Raw genomic sequence first — 19,805 nt, forward strand, 5'->3', positions numbered from 1 at the left:
TAAAAAGATTTGGCTCACATTATGGACTTCTGTGGAATTTCTGATATAACCAATGAAAAGATAAATATCAAATTTGAAATAATGCAAAAGAGTGAGGTGTATCTTCCAAGTCATATTTGAAAAGGCCTTTCTCTTTATTCAATTTATAATTATTTTAATTTATATTTTATATATTAATATGTATATTTTTAAATATACAGAAAAACTAAAAGTCCAGGGCAATAAACATCCATATCCCCACTACCCAGATTCAATAATCGTTAAGTATTTTACCATAATTGGTTCCTATATGTATTTTTTGGCTAAAACATTTCAAAGTAAAAATGTAGATATCATGCCACTTTACCCCTAAATTCTCAAGCATAAATCTCTTACATATAAGGATATTCTCTTACATAGCCACAACAGCATTATCACATCCCCAAAATTTGGAATAATTGTCTAACGTCATTTTCAAATGTCTCCAGTTGTCCCCCAAAAAATACCTTTTATAATTGTTTTTTTGTTGGTTGTTTTTAATGGGAATCTAATCAAAGTTCATACTTTGCATTTGTTATATAACTCTTCCAGTCTCCTTCAATCTAGAAAATTTCTTAAACCTATTTTTAAAGAAAAAAAATTACAAAATTGACTTTCTTCCACTAGGCCACTTGTGTTTTACAATTCCACATTCTGGATGTTTCCAGTTTGTCTCCTCAGGGTGCGGTTTAACTTATTCCTCCCTCTCTCCCCTGTAAATGGGAAATTTTTTCTATAGGTTTAATTAGACTCATGCTCAACATTTTGGGCAGAATACATCATATATGATGTTTTGATGTTTATCCTTCATTTTCACTCACATAGGAGATGGGAAAGAGCAAGTCTTCCTCTATTAAACTAATGCTATCACATGGGTAAGGAGAGATAGTCAGATCTTTCCATTGCAAAGGTACATTTATAGCATCAATGAGCTCCTTCTTAAACTTTAAGGAAAAGGGACCAATCTTATTCAAGTTGAAGGGAATTCTCATGGCTCTTTCAACAAATGAAATAGTTAAAAATAACCTTGCTCACTTGGGACTTTTATAGTTTTTAGCTTTGTAGTGTAATCTATCTAACATGAGGACAGATTAAAAGATACTTGACTCTGAAATATACTGCTCTCATTTGGATGCAATGATAATTAGACTTAAAGACAGTTAACATTTTACAATAGCAGATTGGGTGGTTTTAAACAGATGTGGAATATGTCAGCCAGCGTTTTCAAAAGAAATTAATTGATCTTCAAAAGAACCTGAGGACAAACCATGGTTTAATCAATCTAATTAAAAACGTTAGAATCCAGGGGCGCCTGGGTGGCGCAGTCGGTTAAGCGTCCGACTTCAGCCAGGTCACGATCTCGCGCTCCGTGAGTTCGAGCCCCGCGTCAGGCTCTGGGCTGATGGCTCGGAGCCTGGAGCCTGTTTCCGATTCTGTGTCTCCCTCTCTCTCTGCCCCTCCCCCGTTCATGCTCTGTCTCTCTCTGTCCCAAAAATAAATAAACGTTGGAAAAAAAAAATTTAAAAAAAAAAACAAAAAAAAAACGTTAGAATCCAGCCAAGACTTTCACATCTACATGTCTGAAAACAAGCTAAATTATGGCAGCATTTCCTGCTATCTATATAGTTGAGAGTGGGTTTAGTCAGTGTGCTTACTGCAAGTCATGAAAACCAATTACAAAGATGAAACAGAACATTTTAAGCTAACTTTAATAGGCTTAGTAAAAATATTAAAACATAGATATCTCACTGAATTTCAATGAAAGACAGTTCTCAAATATTTCATATTCTTATATGTTAAAAAGTTTTACATACTCTTATAAGATATATGTTATAAACCTACATTTATTTTGTAAGTTTATTGTTTATTGAAATTATGTGTTTATTTTTGGGTTACTTGTTGGGTTTTTTTGTTTGTTTGCTTAAGTTTTCTATGTAACTCTAATAGGGAGTTCCCAGAGAGAGGTATAGTCCCTCCATAGCCTCTTGTATGACTATTTCCTTTACTAGTCTATTTTGTATTCATTGTTGCTTATTAGAGAATAGACTTTGACATATTTTTAATTTCTGGAAGCTGGATGTATAACTCAATAAATTCTGGAATTTTTAGATAGAATAAATGTTTTCCGAGATACTCTTACTAGCACTCCATGTCATAATACAGAAAACTATTTCACCCTTCATTTATAAGTTAATGGCCAAATCATTCTTTGTCATTTTCCTTTGACAGCCCATAATTTCTCTTTGCATGTTTTCCTTACTAAAATTAAATGTTTCTCCCTCTTTTCTATCATATACAAACTAGTCTGGTTTGTTTTAGCTTATCCTAAACTATTTCTATTCTGGGATCCACACATGCCTGTGCTCTTTTTTTGTTCCTTTGTAAGGAAAAACTTCTAACCTTCTTATTCATTCATTATTTATTTTTAATGTTTGCTTATTAATTTTTTAGAGAGAGGGAAAGCACAAGCAGGGGAGGGGCAGAGAGAGACACACATTCACATAGAATCTGAAGCAGGCTCCAGGCTCTGAGCTGTCAGCTCAGAACCCGATGCAGGGCTTGAACCCACAAACTATGAGATCATAACCTGAGCTGAAGTCAGATGCTTAACCAGCTGAGCCACCCAGGCACCTCTCTTATTCATTTCAGTAAATTAAAGCATTGACTACATCATTGTATTTTCCAACCTAATTGTGCCTGAAAATTTAAATGCTGGATACACACATTATTTGATAATATATTATTCTTTTTATGTCCCTTTTATATCACATTTAGGACAATGTTGATTTTCCTTAATTGTGGTAAAATATATATAACATAAAATTTCCCATCTTAACTGTTAGTGTTAAATATATTCACATTGTTGTCCAACCAACCTTCAGAACATTGGTTTTGCAAAACTGAAACTCTATACCCATTAAACATCTCCCCATTCCTCCCTGCCCCAGCCCCTGAGGACAATGTTTTTAAAATTATATGCATAAGTAAATTACATTAAGTGTTAATTAAAATTTCACTTGGGATAGAGAAGAAATTTTACAAACTATTTGTAGAAAGAAAGAAGAAAGAAGGAAAGAAAGGAAGGGAGAAAGGAAGAAAGGAAGGGAGAAAGAAAGAAAGAAAAAAAAAGAGAAAAAGAAAAAGAAAGAAAGAGGAGGGAACAAAAAAGAAAGAAAAAGAGACCTTGGGTCTAACACTGTGTGATGGTTAATTTTATGTATCAAGTTGACTGGGCTAAGGGATACCCAGATAGCTGGTAAAACATCATTTGTGCATGTGTACGTGAAGGTGTTTCTGGAAGAGTTAACATCTGAATCAGTAGATTGGGTAAAGAATATTGCCCTGGGGTGCCTGGGTGGCTCAGTCGGTTGAGCATCCGACTTCCGGCTCAGGTCACGATCTCGAGGTCCGTGAGTTCCAGCCCCGCGTCGGGCTCTGGGCTGATGGCTCAGAGCCTGGAGCCTACTTCCGATTTTGTGTCTCCCTCTCTCTCTGCCCCTCCCCCATTCATGCTCTGTCTCTCTCTGTCTCAAAAATAAATAAATGCTAAAAAAAAAAAATAAAAAAAAAAAAGAATATTGCCCTTACCAATGTGAGCAGGCACTAGCCAATACATTGAAGGCCTGAACAGAAAAGAGGCCAAGAAAGGGTCAGTTTGCACTCTCTATTGACTTGGGACACCCATTTTTCCTGCTCTAGGTCATTGATGCTCCTGATTCTCTGATCTTGTAACCTAGATGGAATTATAGCACCAGCTCTCCTGGTTCTCTAGCTGGCAGACAGTAGATCATAGGACTTCTCAGCCTCCATAACTGTGTGAGCCATTTCTATAATAAATATACAGTATTATATATAAAAATACATACCACATTACATGTCCTATTGGTTCTATTTTTCGGAAGAACTCTGACTAATACACAGGGTGAAGGACCACTACTCTAAACTACTTGAGGGAAGAGTGTCTTATTTATCTTGGTATTTCCAAGGCTTATAACACTGTGTAAATAATAGAAGCTCAATGAATATTGTTAAAAACAAACCACATACCCCCAAACAGCTTCACTTAGATTAAGGTCCCAAGTCAGAAAACCAAGACTTAATATCTAACCTAACTGCAGTTTCAGCCCACCGGAAATATAACCTTTAACCAGTCAACATAGGGATTTCCTGGTCAGCGCTAGGAAATTTACAGATAGACCCCTTCCACTCCCCTTAGGAAGGTGACTTTGCCTAAAACAATGGCATCTTGCTAATACAGTAAAATCTTGGTTTGTGAGCATAATTCACTCCGGAAACATGCTTGTAATCCAAAGCACTCGTGTATCAAAGCAAGTGTCAAGAACCATTGGCCCAGTTGTGATCATGTGATGTTCAGCGTCACATGCTACTCATATTGCAAGACATTGCTCGTTTATCAAGTTAAAATTTATTAGAAATGTTTGCTCGTCTTGCAGAACACTCACAGAACAAGTTACTTGCAATCTAAGGTTTTACTGTAATTGCTTTTTTCCATTCCCTCTCTACCATTAAAAACCTTTCCTTTTCTGTAGCCCTTTGGAACTTCCCTCTACTTGCTAGAGGGGATGCTGCCTGATTCATGACTAGAGTAATAAAACCAATTATATATTAAAAATTTATTCAGTTAACAGTATTTATTGAAAAAATGAATTATTGATATACTTAGTGAAAGGAATCAGTCACAAAATACCACACTTTGTATGATACCATGTAATTAAATGTCTAGAATATGAAAATCAATAAAGAAGTAGATTAGTGGTTACCTAGGGCTGGGGAAGAGAAGAGAGGAGAAAAAGAATAGGTAGTGACTGCTAGTAGATATGAGGTTTATTTTCAAATTGATAAAAATGTTCTAAAATTAGATTATGGTGATGATTACACAACTCTAAATATACTTTAAAAAGGTTGAAATGTATACTTAAAGTGGGTGAACTTCATGGTATGTAAATTGTATCTCAAAATTTTTTTCAAAAAGAATTAGTGACTGAATAAATTGTACAATGTGTAGTTCCCATCCTTGACAAGTCATCTAGAACTCTATCAAAAGTCTGACCAATTATGGTTTTATAATTTCATTTGAAATGCCAGGTATTTTCAGATTATCAGATACACAAATGCATTTTATATCCAAAGCAAAATATAAATTCCAATTTTATTTTACTTAACCATTCAGAACAAACTTTATTCAATGCACCAATTCATCAGCATGGTGTGAATTCAAGAGAAGGGAAATATGGAGTAATTTCCTCCTATATCAATAACTTACATGAAGTTCAAACAAGAAAATTATACTTAAGAAGTAAGGAATAACTTGTCCAAGGTAGATACCTTGCAGGCAGAGCTCCATGGAAACCTGTTACAGCCAACTGCATAAGGAATAAAAACCCTGTCCAGTCACAACGATTGGATTCTCACCTCTATATCACCTCAGGAGAAGCTGGTGCATCCCTAGCTGAGCTGGAGTCAAGGTTCTGCTGAGTCACACTACCACTGGATCTTAGTTCCTGACCATACCATGCTGGTGCCCAATGCTTGCAATTTAAAGCCTCATAGCTACATACTACACTATATGTTAACTAACTTGAGTTTAAATTAAAAGAAAAAAAAAGCATTTGACAAAGTACAACATCCATTCATGATAAAAACTCTCACAAAGTAGGTTTAGAGGGACTTCTCTAAAGAAGACATCTGGATGGCCAACAGGCACATGAAAAGATGCTCAACGTCGCTCCTCATCAGGGAAATACAAATCAAAACCACACTCAGATATTACCTCACGCCAGTCAGAGTGGCTAAAATGAACAAATCAGGAGACTATAGATGCTGGAGAGGATGTGGAGAAACGGGAACCCTCTTGCACTGTTGGTGGGAATGCAAATTGGTGCAGCCACTCTGGAAAACAGTGTGGAGGTTCCTCAAAAAATTAAAAATATACCTACCCTATGACCCAGCAATAGCATTGCTAGGAATTTACCCAAGGGATACAGGAGTGCTGATGCATAGGGGCACTTGTACCCCAATGTTTATAGCAGCACTCTCAACAATAGCCAAATTATGGAAAGAGCCTAAATGTCCATCAACTGATGCATGGATAAAGAAATTGTGGTTTATAGACACAATGAAGTACTACGTGGCAATGAGAAAGAATGAAATATGGCCCTTTGTAGCAACATGGACACTGGAGAGTGTTATGCTAAGTGAAATAAGCCATACAGAGAAAGACAGATACCATATGGTTTCACTCTTATGTGGATCCTGAGAAACTTAACAGAAACCCATGAGGGAGGGGAAGGAAAAAAAAAAAGAGGTTAGAGTGGGAGAGAGCCAAAGCATAAGAGACTGTTAAAAACTGAGAACAAACTGAGGGTTGATGGGGGGTGGGAGGGAGGGGAGGGTGAGTGATGGGTATTGAGGAGGGCACCTTTTGGGATGAGCACTGGGTGTTGTATGGAAACGAATTTGACAATAAACTTCATGTATTGGAAAAAAAAAAGGCAAAAACTCAAAAAAAAATTTAAAAAAAACAACAAAAAAACCAAAGTAGGTTTATAGGGAACATATCCCAACATAATAAAGGCCATATACGAAAACCCCACAGCTAACATCATATTCAATGTTGAAAAAAACTTCAAGCTTTTTCTTTAAGATCAGGAATAAGACAAGGATATACACTCTCCCCACTACTATTCAGCACGGTACTGGAAGTCCTGGCTACAGCAACTAACAAAAATAAATAAAAGACATCCAAATTGGTAAGAAAGAAGTCAAACTTTCACTATTTGCAGATGACATGATACTATATACAGAAAACCCTAAAGACTCCATCAAAAAAACTACTAGAAATGATAAATGAGTTTAGTAAGGCCACAGGATACAAAATCAATATACAGAAATCTATTCTATTTCTATGCAGTAATAATGAAGTAGAAGAAAGAGAAACTAAGAAAATAGTTCCATTTACAATTGCACCAAAAATAACAAAATATCTAGAAATAAACTTAACCAAGCAGGTGAAAGACCTGTGCTCTGAAAACAATAAAACACTGATGGAAGCAATTGAAGTCAACACAAACAAATAGAAAGATATCCCATGCTATGGACTGCAAGAACAAATACTGTTAAAATGTCCATAACTACCCAAAGCAATCTACAGATTTAATGCAATCAAAATACCAACAGCATTTTCACAGAACATGAATAATCCTAAAATTTGAATGGAACCACAAAAGATCCCAAATAATCAAAGCAATATTTTTTTAAAATTTTTAATGTTTATTTATTTTTGAGAGAGAGAGATAGAGTACAAGTGGGGGAAGGGCAGAGAGAGATGGGGAGACACAGAATTCAAAGCAGGCTGCAGGCTGAGATGGCAGCACAGAGCCTAACTCAGGGCTTGAACTCACAAGCTGGGAGATAATGACCTGATCCAAAGTTGGATGCCCAACCAACTAAGCCACCCAGGCACCCCCCAAAATAGTCAAAGAAATGTTGAAAAGGAACTAAACTGGAGGCATCACAATCCCCAGTTTCAAGATATAATATAAAGCTGTAGTATACAAAACAATATGGCACCAGCACAAAAACAGACATACAGATCAATAGAACAGAACAGAAAGCCCATAAATAAACCCACAATTATATGATCAATTTATCTGTGACAAAGGAGTCAAGAATATGCAATGGGAAAAAGATGGTCTCTTCAACGCATAGTATTGGGAAAACTGGACAGCTACACACAAAGAATGAAAGTGGACCACTGTCTTACACCATACACAAAAACAGACTCAAAGTGGATTAAAAACTTAAATATTAAGACCTGAAACCATAGGTTTCATGTTCATAGGTTATGTTTATAGAAAAAAAAACATGGGTAGTCATTTTTCTGACATTGGTCACAGCAACATTTTTCTAGATATGTCTCCTGAGGCAAGGAAAACAAAAGCAAAAATAAACTATTGGGACTACATCAAAATAAACATCTTCTGCACAACAAAGGAAACAATCAATAAAGCTAAAAGACAACCTATTGAATAGGAAAAGATATCTGCAAATGAGTACCTGAAAAAGGTTGGTATCCAAAATACATAAAGAAATTTTACAACTCAACACCAAAAACTAAATAATCCCATTAAAAACTGGGCAGAAGACATGAACAGACATTTCTCCAAAGAAGACATACAGATGGCCAACCAAAAGAGGCTCAATATCACTCATCATCAGGGAAATACAAATCAAAACTACAGTGATGGGGTGTCTGGCAGGCCCTGTTGGTTAAGCATCCCAACTCTTGATTTTGGCTCAACTCATGATCTCATGGTTCAGTTCATGGGATCAAGTCCTGTGTCAGCACAGAGCCTGCTTGGATTCTGTCTCTCTCTCTCTCTCTCTGCCCCTCCCTCACTTCTGTGTGCATGTGTGCTCTCTCTCAAAATAAATAAATAAACAAACTTAAAAATGAAAAAAAAAAAAACCCACAGTGAGATACCACCTCACACAGTTAGAATGGCTAAAATCAAAACCACAAGAAATAATAAGTGTTGTTGAGGATGTGGAGAAAAAAAGAACACTCGTACACTTTGGTGGGAATGCAAATTTGTGTAGCCACTATGGAAAACAGTATGAAGGCTCTTCAAAAATTAAAAATACAACTATCATATGATCCTGTTAATTCTCCTCCTGGGTATTTACCCAAAGAATATGAAAATACTAATTAGAAAAGATATATGCATCTTATGTTTATTGCAGCATTATTTACAATAGCCAAATTATGAAAGCAATAGAGGAATGGATAAAGAAGATCTATCTATCTATCTATCTATCTATCTATCATGGAATATTACTGAGTCATAAAAAGAACAGAATCTTGCCATTTGCAGCAACATGGATGGATCAAGAGGGTATAATGCTAAGTGAAACGAGACAGAGGAAGACAAGTATCATATGACTTCACTCATGTGGAATTTAATAAACAAAAGAACAAAATAAAAATAATGCATAATAAAAAAGATTCAAACCAAAAAGCCAGACTCTTAAATACAAAGAACAAACTTATGGTTACCGGGGGGGCGAGGGGAATGGATGAAATAGGTGAAGGGGATTAAGAGTATGCTTATCATTCTAAGCACTCAGTAATGTATAGAATTGTTGAATGAGTAATATTGTACACCTGAAAGTAATATAACACTGAATGTTAATTATACTGGAATCAAAATTTAAAAAATAAAAATAAATAAAATATAGTTTCCCAAATTTAGACACTTACCAACCATTCATCACCCCACACCATACTAGCACTGCCTAGCTTTTTGTCTCTGTCATCTGTCCTTGCTCCCTCACCAGAAGGTTGTGACATTTGCTTAGCTTGAAGACTGACCCCATACAAATTTTTAAAAGAATGCAAGATTGGTTTTTAGTGCCCTACTTTTCACAGCAAGTCCCCTATAATTTTGAAGGCAGACCCTCTGATCCACAAGATAAAGGAGTTTCCCATACCTCACAGGACATCCGAGTTGTATTCAGACTGGAACCAGGTCCATGGGTGACATGAAGTCAGTGTTTTGGCTTGGGTGTTGCAGGACCAATTCCTTTGATGTATTAGATGGATTCCAGGAGACTCTCCTCTTCAATTCACTCTCCAGAAAGGCATTTCTTTCAATGGTTGATTGTACACTGCTCTGTCTTCCAGAGTAACAATTACGTGTGTTGCATATTTTCCAAGTCACCATTTGTTTTCAGCTCTCTGACATATTTCTGCAATTGATCTTTGATCACTTTCATCTATACAAGATCATCCTCTAGTGCTCAGACCTCCTGGGAGCCTTCATAATATTGCATTTCAAACTTCTCCTTGGCCATGCGACCTCCATATGGAGTCCGGTATTTTTGGTCAGAAGGTCCCTATTCCCAGTTTAATTTGTTCTATCTGTGTCTCCAATCTAGCTTCATATTCTCAGCTTTCCTCTTGGAATCATTGTATTCATCGCTTGCTGCTTTTGTGTCATAGTAGATCTTCCTAAAAGGCAGTCTCTTCTCCCTCATAGAGGAAGGTCTTTTTCCTAAAGTCCTCTAAATATATAACTAATGGAGAAATTAGTGTTCTTATGGATGGTTTTTGGGCTCAGCAAGTAAAGACTCTGATGGCAATGAGGAATCTAAAATATTTTTATTATTTTCAAATTCAGTACTGCCTCAAACTATTACTTCCCTCCTTTAGTGCAAATCATGCAAAGCTGCCTGCACAAATTTGGTGATAACAATGATAGTAACATAAACCGAAGGGAATGTCGGACTGGTGGTGGTGAATGGTACACATACTGTGTTGATGGAGGAGTGACAGCATTAGAGCCCACCTGAACTAAAAACGGCAGGGATGAATGAGAAAATAACAGTACACCAAGGGAAAAAAAAAAAAATATATATATATATATATGGATAATCTAAGTGGCACAGCTACAACTTCCAAATTATAACTACTTTCCTTCCTGTTACCTCACAGTTCCCAGTCAGCCCCCAAAGATGAGAAAAACAGGTTTTAAGTGCCCACACATAGGCAACAGGACAACAATGTGGTTCCAAACTGGCTCTGTAACTTGAAATCCATTCCCCATTATAACTCCCACCCCCCACTTTAAATATAAGACAAGTTGAGAATGTGACAAGAATGAAAAAGATTGAAGAGATTTTTTTTCTTTTTCTTTTTCTTTTTTTTACTTTGAAGGGAGTTGGAGTTGAACTGTTTCCCTCCTTGTATCTTTTAAGATAAATATGCTGAGCTTAGAACATTTCAGAGAAACTGCACACATATACACTAGAGTTCAGGGGATGACAGGGACTGTTGCCTGAACCTTCCTTAAAAATGGCTGAAGCAGTCTCCATAACACGAAGAAAGGTGGGAGCAACAGGAACAAGCCAGTCTCCCATCCATGATGGAGCAAGGTAGCTGGCCTTGAGTTATCCTGAAAGGACTCTGTCCTGTGTGCTGAGATACAATGATCCAGCAGCAGAAAGATGCTATGGAAATGGTATCACCAAAATCAGGAGAGCAGAACTCGCTGAAACACCCACCAGCAATAAAGCCAGCATTAGGGCATCTGCTACATGAAGGGCTATAACTGTGGATTATAATAACACCTGCCATATAAGTTTGTGTTCTTCAAAAGTTCTCCTTACTGGTCTCAGTTAAAGAGCACACAGATCATGCTCATTGGGGAAGAAGGTATTTAAATGATGAAAGGGGGCGGTTTGCTCATTAACAAGGCTCACTTTAATCTTTCACTATGGATGGCAGAGAGTTTGGGGCCAGACATTGGATTAGAGAGAATCTCAAGTTTAGTAAACCAAAGAGAGGTTATCCAAGAAAGGAGGAACAGATAGATGCTACAGGACTAGAATCCAGAGCCCTTTTGATGCAGTGAAACAGATCATGTCACCCTTCTGCTTAAAACTCTCCAGTGGATTCCCACTGTATCCAAACTCTGTACAGTGGCCTATTGGCACCTACTTATCTTCTCCCCACCAACCTCCCCCCATCCCTTCTCATGGTTCAGGTCTAAGCTCAGATGTCACCTCAGTGAAGCCTTTCTTGTGTAGCCTATTAAAAATGATTTCCCCTAGTGCTTTTTTTTTTTTTTTTAAAGTTCCCCTTATCTCTTATTTCTGACTTGGAGGGGTCAGAAAGAGCAATTGTGAGTAAGGGAAAAAGTGAAGGATAGGAGAATAAAGAAACCAAGTACTCTCCTGCCCACCATCCCCCAGTCGGTTTCAAACTTCAGTCAACCTTGAGTTATGGAGGGAGAGAGAAGCTTTAAAGCAAATGGGGGGAAAAATAAAGTTTTGATATTATACTTTTCTGAGCTTGTTAAAATCTGAAAATGAGACTGTTTATTAATCTATGAAAGTGAACAGAAAAACAACAGGATATTCCCCAAACATCGTCCAGAGGTGGGAAAGAAAGAACACATACATTAAGCTTAAAGACAGCAGTAAGAGAAAGTCTAAGTTACTTTCCAAACCCTACCAATTCAGCTCATTTTTTTTTTAAAGGACACAACTTTTTTTTTTTTTTTAATTTTTTTCCAACGTTTATTGTTTGAGAGACAGAGACAGAGCATGAGCAGGGGAGGGGCAGAGAGAGAGGGGGAGTCACAGAATCTGAAGCAGGCTCCAGGCTCCAAGCTGTTAGCACAGAGTCTGACGCAGGGCCGGAACTCACGAACCTCAAAATCACGACCTGAGCCAAAGTCGGATGCTCAACTGACTGAGCCACCCAGGCGCCCCCCCCCCCAATTCAGCTCATTTAACAAACTGTTTATCCTGCTGTTATCCTTAACTGAGCACTTATTAAATGCTAGAATCTTATGTCATTTAGTACTTACAGTAAATCTATGAGAAGGCCAGTCCTCACAGTCTCCTGCTAATTTAGGAGTAATATTCCTTTGCAGTTTATTAAAAAGAAACTTTAAAGGGATTTCCTAAGGAAAAAGAAAGAAAATGTAAAGATGAGCTCTAATTATGAGAAGACAGCACAGCACAATCATGTTTTCAAAGGCTTGGAAATCCCCTCGGTAATCCTTTCCCTAAAATAATTCCAAACCCAATCCTCCTAAGTGGACCCTTAAACTCAAGTGAAAGTTCTTCTCTGAAAGGCACAGCCTCCATCCAGTTTACCACTTATCTGGACAAAGTACTTATGAATCAAGATGGATTTACACACAGATGATGATGCTTAAGTTCCAAGTCTTTCCCCTTCTTCCTGTCCAAGGCTGGGAGGGGGCCAACAATAGGTTCACATGGGCATATATTTATGTAAAATTTGCAAAAGAAAGCAAGCAATTTAATCTCAATTGATTGAGACCCCTGTCTCTTTCCACTCAGGACTTCCCTTCTGTCACATTTCTTCTTGTGCTGGGTGGTACTGAAGAGGCTCTAGACATGCGGGGATCTGGTTGGAGGAAGCTGAGTTGTGATACAATTAGTTTGGGTTTAGTGGGATATATTTATGTGGTTCATAGCCAAGGGATTGCTAACTCACTCTCCCACTCTCCCATGTAGCAACAGCTTTCAGGAATGTTCCTACTACCTATACTCTACTGATTCATTGGGCATGAAGACAAGAGAGTATATAGAGGATCAGGGGTCGGATCACAATATGAATGTGACAAAAGTGTCCGATTGCTCTTAACATGAAATAGTGGAGGACAAAAAGGGTTTGAAATGTATGGAGCCAGAAACCAATCTGTGGAAAATTACTCTAGTCATCAAATGTGTAAAATCGTAAGATTTGGTTTTCATCAACAGCTAGTCAATCAGAAGTTCTCTCCTGTTATGAATATGGCATACACAACTATAAACATACCATGTATTTTTATGGGAATTGTGCAAAATAGAATTTACCAGAATGATATGTTTTTAGGCAGCATAAATATAAATCTAGCAGTACTACCAACAGTAAGTACATCAACAGGTGAAATGCACGGTTTTTTTTTTTAATGTTTATTCATTTTTTGAGAGACAGAGTGAGACAGAGCACGAGCAGGGGAGGGGCAGAGAGAGAGGGAGGCACAGAATCTGAAGCAGGCTCCAGGCTCTGAGCTGTCAGCACAGAGCCCAACATAGGGCTTGAACCCACAAACCATGAGATCATGACCTGAGCCAAAGTCGGATGCTTAACCAACTGAGCCACCCAGGTGCCCCTGCGTGTGTGTGTGTGTGTGTGTGTGTGTGTGTGTGTGTGTGTGTTTAAGTTTGTTTATTCTGAGAGAGAGAGAGAGAGAGAGAGAGAGAGAGAGAGAGAGAGAGAGAAAGTGTGAGCAGGGGTGGGGCAGAGATGGAGAGGGAGAGAGAGAATCCCAAACAGACTCCACGTTGTCAGCGCAGACATGGGGCTCAATCTCACCTACTGTGAGATCATGACCTGAGACAAAATCAAGAGTTGGATGCTTAACCAACTGAGCTACCCAGGTACCCCAAAATGCAGGGTTTTATATATCATATGATTGTGTGTCTTTCCTCAGTTCCCTATTCCATATCATGTGTTGTTTAAAATCATCTCTGGGGTACCCGGGTGGCTCAGTTGGTTGAGCGTCCAACTCTTTGTGTGTGTGTGTTTTTTAATTTTTAATGTTTATTTATTTTTGAGAGAGAGAGGGAGAGAGAGAGAGGCAGATCGCAAGCAGGAGAGGTGCAGAGAGAGGAGACACAGAATCTGAAGCAGGCTCCAGGCTCTGAGCTGTCAGCATAGAGCCCGACGTGGGGCTCAAACTCACAAACCGTGAGACCATGACCTGAGCTGAAGTCTGGAGCTTAACTGACTGAGCCACCCAGGCGCCCTGAGCATCCAACTCTTGATCAGTTCAGGTCATGGTCTCATGGTTCGTGGGATCGAGCCCCACGCTGGACTCTGTGCTGACAGCATGGAGTCTGCTTAGGATTCTCTCTCCCTCTCTCTCTCTGCCCCTCCCCTGCTCATGCTTTCTCTCTTGCGCACACGCACTCTCAGAATAAACTTTAAAACAAATAAAATAAAATAAAATAAAATAAAATAAAATAATCTCAGATCCCCTTGATGAAGCGGTCATGCTAAGAGCAGTGCCAGCTCTTAGCTTAATAGAGCTTAAGGTCACGAGACTGAAGTGTCTCAGAACAAACATTACTTCACTCATCATGCTACCAGAGTTAGCCTCTTTAATCTGTCATTAGAATGTTGTTTGTTTTGTCTAATAATTATCTAGTAGAATGGATCTTTGATAAAGTAACCTACCCACACTTCTGAAGATCCTGTCATCTCTGGAAAAAAGTAATGTTGCTATAAATTGGTGGGGTATAACACCTTATTTCACTCAGTTAAATCTTAAAACAAAAAATCCTAATTAGAAAAACAACTTAGTTGTATAACTTAAATTAAATCATGAAGCCTCCAGGAGTTTTCCATGTCCTCCCTATCTCCACACATAGCTCAAGAAGGATGAGATGATAACCTGTTTCTCAGTGGAACCCAGAATTTCATTGCCATAGCAGATGGATCCAGTTGCCAGTTCTCACTTCATGTAGATCGAAACCTGCTTCTCATTGTTCTTCCAATCACACTATTTGCCTGGAACCAAACTCATCTGGATTACTTAGAAATAGTTTTAAAAACTTTTTCCTGCTTATGTTCAAATGAGGACTCAGACTGGTAGTGGCGATATCAGATATCATGAGTGTTATGAATACATATCACATGGGATAGAAGAACTCTCCTTGTAAAAGAACCAGAGGAGGTCATCTTACAGATATTTCTTTGCTTTTCTGTATTTTATTGGCATTTTGGCAATACATTTTGTGACATTTGTGTTAAGCTAAATTCAAGGATGATTTGGGATATGAAAGATCAAATACACGGGCACTTAACCTGTGACTAAAGTCTAAACGTCTGTCACTAATACCCCGGAATATTTCCTCCCCTAAAAGTTCTCAATTCTTACACTGATAACATAAATATCAAAGTATCATGTACCCAGAAACTCTGTGAAACCCTCTTTCAAAGGAGGTTATCTCCTGGCTCTCCTAGACAAAATGCTAACAATATATCTGAAAGTCTGAGCAGAGTCTGTCTTTTGCTACAGTCATGCATTTATCTATAGACGGATGAAGACAAGAAATACAAATATGGCCTCAAAATGAACTGTGCTAATTTTTATTTTCTTAATAGGCCTTTTATTTTTCTGGAAGTAGAGAATAAATTTAAAAAAAAAAACTGATTAAGGGGAGCCTGGATGGCTGAAGTGATTGAGTGGCCAACTTTTGATATTGGCTTAGGTAGCAATCTCCTGGTGGTAGGATTGAGCTCTGTGTCAGTTCTGGGCTGAGCATGGAGCCTGCTTGGGATTCTCTCCCTCCCTCTCTCTTTCAAAATAAATAAATAAACATTTTTAAATTTTTTAAAAATAAAATACCAATCAAATAAAATATTGATATACAACATAACATGTAATATAGATTGCCATGAATAAATTTCTCATATCATACCCAGAGTTATCATTGGGAAGAAAGAAGATACTAATGTGGAATGAAGGAAGTCAAGAAACGCTACTGGGGGTAGGATCAGAACAGAAGTAATCAGTATGAATTCATGATTAAGTATAGATACATACATGTTTGGATTTTTTCCTTTTATCTGTTAAAAGTGCCTAGTAGCATAGAGCACATCTAGCACCCAGAGCTTGGTTTCTAGGTATCATCCTCCATGAAAAGGAACCAGAGATCCTAGGAAATCTCCTAGGAGAAAGGAGAAATGGACTGTAGCTAGGACAGTACAAGACAAGTCTGGAATATCTTCTTATGCCAGAAAGCAAGGGAGTGCCCAAAAGGATACAGGAGCCTGCTTGAAGGACTACCACCAGCCAAATCTAGGAAGTCCAGCCAAATCCAGAACAATCTGAGCATTGATAAGGTAAGTAAGAGACTGCAATCCGTTAAATAAAACAGAAATTCATGAGTCCATACTGATCGTATATAAACAATAAAGAAATAAATACAGAAAGTAGAAGGGATGGCTCTTCCCAACAGTAAAATGCCAACTCAGAAATACAGAGGAAGTGATAAGAGTTGAAAATTGTCATTTTGCAATAATCATAATATTCATTCAATCAGTATCACAAACATGATATATAGAATACTTTATTTTCTTCTGAAATAATAAAATAAAATCCAAGACCTATAGATTTATTTTCATACAAGTTTTCCTAGATAAAAATGAGGGCTGTAATTGGTTTTAAGACAACTCTACTATGCTGTAATCACAGTGGTAAAATTCTGTTCTGGTGAAAATTGGTACTTTGTTAACACCAAGCTTCATAGTTTGAAAGAACCGTAAGAAGACTGATAAAAGGAAATAAGAATGGTTCCTTTCCTCAGCTCCCAACACACAGCATATATTACTTCTCGGGGAAGCGTAAAACTATTGTCTAGAAGCCAGAAAGGAAGAAAAAAAATAAACTAGAGAAAGTAAACTCATCTACAGAGTTTGAAATAGAGGAAAACAGGTGTGGAACTCTGGTTCTAGGTTTAAAACAATTTTATTTGAATTAATAACTACATAAAAATTAACCATATATCATTTTCTTGAGCAAAGGAAGAAGCCTAAGTCAGAGTTAAAATACACTGAGAATGGACAATTAAAGCAGTACTACAAGAGTCTATTGGCCCCTGCTGGCCTATTTAATTAAGTTGTATACTTACCATGGGTGGGTTTTATAGCATGCAAATTATATCTCAAAAAAACCAAACAAACAAAAACAACGGGGTGCCTGGGTGGCTCAGTCAGTTAAGCGGCCGACTTTGGCTCGGGTCATGATCTCGTGGTCCATGAGTTCAAGCCCCGCGTCGGGCTCTGTGCTGACAGCTCAGAGCCTGGAGCCTGTTTCGAATTCTGTGTCTCCCTCTCTCTGACCCTCCCCCGTTCATGCTCTGTCTCTCTCTGTCTCAAAAATAAATAAATGTCAAAAAAAAAAATAAAACAAAACAAAACAAACAAACAAACAAAAAAACCCTGCTGTCATTTATTGAATACCATAACAGGAATTTGCACTAGGGTTTAAATAGCACTGCCTTCAGTGATATGCTGATAAATTTTTAAAAACCAGTTGACTGGTAGAAAGAATGTTTTAGCACATGATTTACAAATAATAAAAATCACAAGACTCCTTATTGTAATTCCATACACTTCAGTGTAACCTGCTATTTCTTGCAAAATCCACTATCATTTTTTATAATTATTTCACCAAAAAGTGTCAAGAATTCAAACTATAAATAAATGCTTGATTTTTAGCCGATTCAGCAAAGAAGTTGCTCACATTAGTGAGAGTGCAGTTCTGCTCTGAATGTTGGCTGACATTTTTGTTTCTATTGATGAGCAAGACAAAAGTGAAACAATGAAGATGTATGCCAGAACTTCACTTATTGTTCAATGACAGGAGCAACTTCTTTGCTGAAATCATGGTAATTTTCAAATACTGAGAGAATATTTCAATTTTGGGAGGCTACTGACAACGTGACAGCCACAGCCATCAAATGTGTTAAGTTTAATCTTCATTAACATTTTTACTATCACCTTGAGTCTGAAGACAATCGACAGCAAGTCAAGCTCTGCTTTGTATCACTTGACAATCCCCATAGTGTAAACACGCTCACCATGGCTAGTTTCAAGCAACCAACGTGACATCACTGAATGCAGAGCTGAGAAGAGACGTGCAGTATCACATCTAGTGATAGTACTACTAACTAGTACTAGTAGTAACTAGCAGTACTAGTACTACAACTAGTATTTCCACATACGTATCTTATAAGCATTGCTAATAGTAAAACACTGAAAAACGATTAGAAAGGGATGAGTTTTGAGGTTTTTAACTTTTGTTTTTAAAATAATTTAATGGGTGGGGCGCCTGGGTGGCTCAGTCGGCTAAGCGTCCGACTCAGCTCAGGTCACAATCTCGCGGTCCCTGAGTTTGAACCTTGCGTGGGGCTCTGTGCTGACACCTCAGAGCCTGGGGCCTGTTTCCGATTCTGTGTCTCCCTCCCTCTCTGCCCCTCCCGTGTTCATGCTCTGTCTCTCTCTGTCTCAAAAATAAATAAATGTTAAAAAAATTTTTTTAATAAAATAATTTAATTGGAAGTTTATGTAATTTAATTTTTAATAATAACAGTGTTTAACTTCCAGCTCATTAAATACCTGGTATTTCAACAATGGCTCTCATCAACCTCATCTAGCACACCACTGACCCTTCCTTTTACTATCGAGAAAGCTGACTGTCCCAGAGGCTGTCACCAATGAGGCCTGGTCACACAGGACAGTGCCAGCCAGGTCTGTCTATATTCAAACCTCTTTGTGCCTCTCTTTGAAACGTAGGTAGCTGGTGACCTACTCACACATCAACACCCAAACACCTTAATGTGAGTGGACTTATCATTTGTTGGGGTAGTCATTGCTCTCCTTCCCAATAGGTGGAATGCAAAACGCAAGCAGGCAAGGAGGAAGGAACAAATGGAAAGAGAACAACTACCTGGCACTTTCGTTCAAGAGGCGGCAGGGTCGACTCCCTCCTGAGATGTGGCTAAATTAAGATTTAGCAACCAGCACTTGTGCAACAACTGGTAAAAATAATAGGTCGTTTATTGTTGTTTTTTTTTTAACGTTTGTCATTCAGGGTTGCATTTTACCCGTTTTCACTGTATTTAATGAAAACGTTATTAAAGACTCATCTTAGAGGTCACAGCAAAGGACAAATATTAAAATAAAATAAGTTTCCAAGAGAGAAAAAGAAATGTATCGGAACAAATCACTCAGCTTTTAACACAAACTTGGCCCCAAGTCTGGCCCACTCCTTCTCCACCATATTTTCAAATAGGCCGCCTCTGCCCTCCTTGACTGCCAACTAGTGGTGCCAGGTTGTGGCACACGCCAGCTTCACATCTCCCATTTCAAGACATTTTGGGACAAAATACTATGATAATTAGCATTAAAACGCCGTAAGTCATAAAATCGCTCAGGAGCCATCTTAACTTACACTGTGGAGTTCCAGTACAAAAGTGTTTTTGAAACTTTTTAGACACAGTAGGTTTCAGCAAAAAAGCGCGGTCTTACCGAGCGCGCACAGAGAGACTTCAACTGCACACAGAACCTCCACAGCAGCGGCGGCGCCAGCGCAGCGAAACGCAACGCAGCGCTTCCAGCCAGCGCCGCAGCCGCACTTGCGCAGTCAGCTCCTTCGCTGGCTGCTCAGCCCCGCCCCTCA

General features: G+C 38.2%; 1 long non-coding RNA gene across 1 annotated transcript in view; it reads right to left on the reverse strand.

Moving 5' to 3' along the window:
• The window catches only part of LOC109497469, a 110,678-nt gene extending 90,873 nt beyond the window's left edge, over window positions 1–19,805 (reverse strand). The window contains exons 1-2 of the long non-coding RNA XR_006594021.1: window positions 19,655–19,805; window positions 12,411–12,506 (exon numbers count right to left, since the gene is read on the reverse strand). This is a non-coding gene — a long non-coding RNA (uncharacterized LOC109497469). The remainder of the gene's footprint in view (window positions 1–12,410; window positions 12,507–19,654) is intronic.

This window comes from Felis catus, chromosome A1, assembly GCF_018350175.1.
Source record: "Felis catus isolate Fca126 chromosome A1, F.catus_Fca126_mat1.0, whole genome shotgun sequence".
NCBI lineage: Eukaryota > Metazoa > Chordata > Mammalia > Carnivora > Felidae > Felis > Felis catus.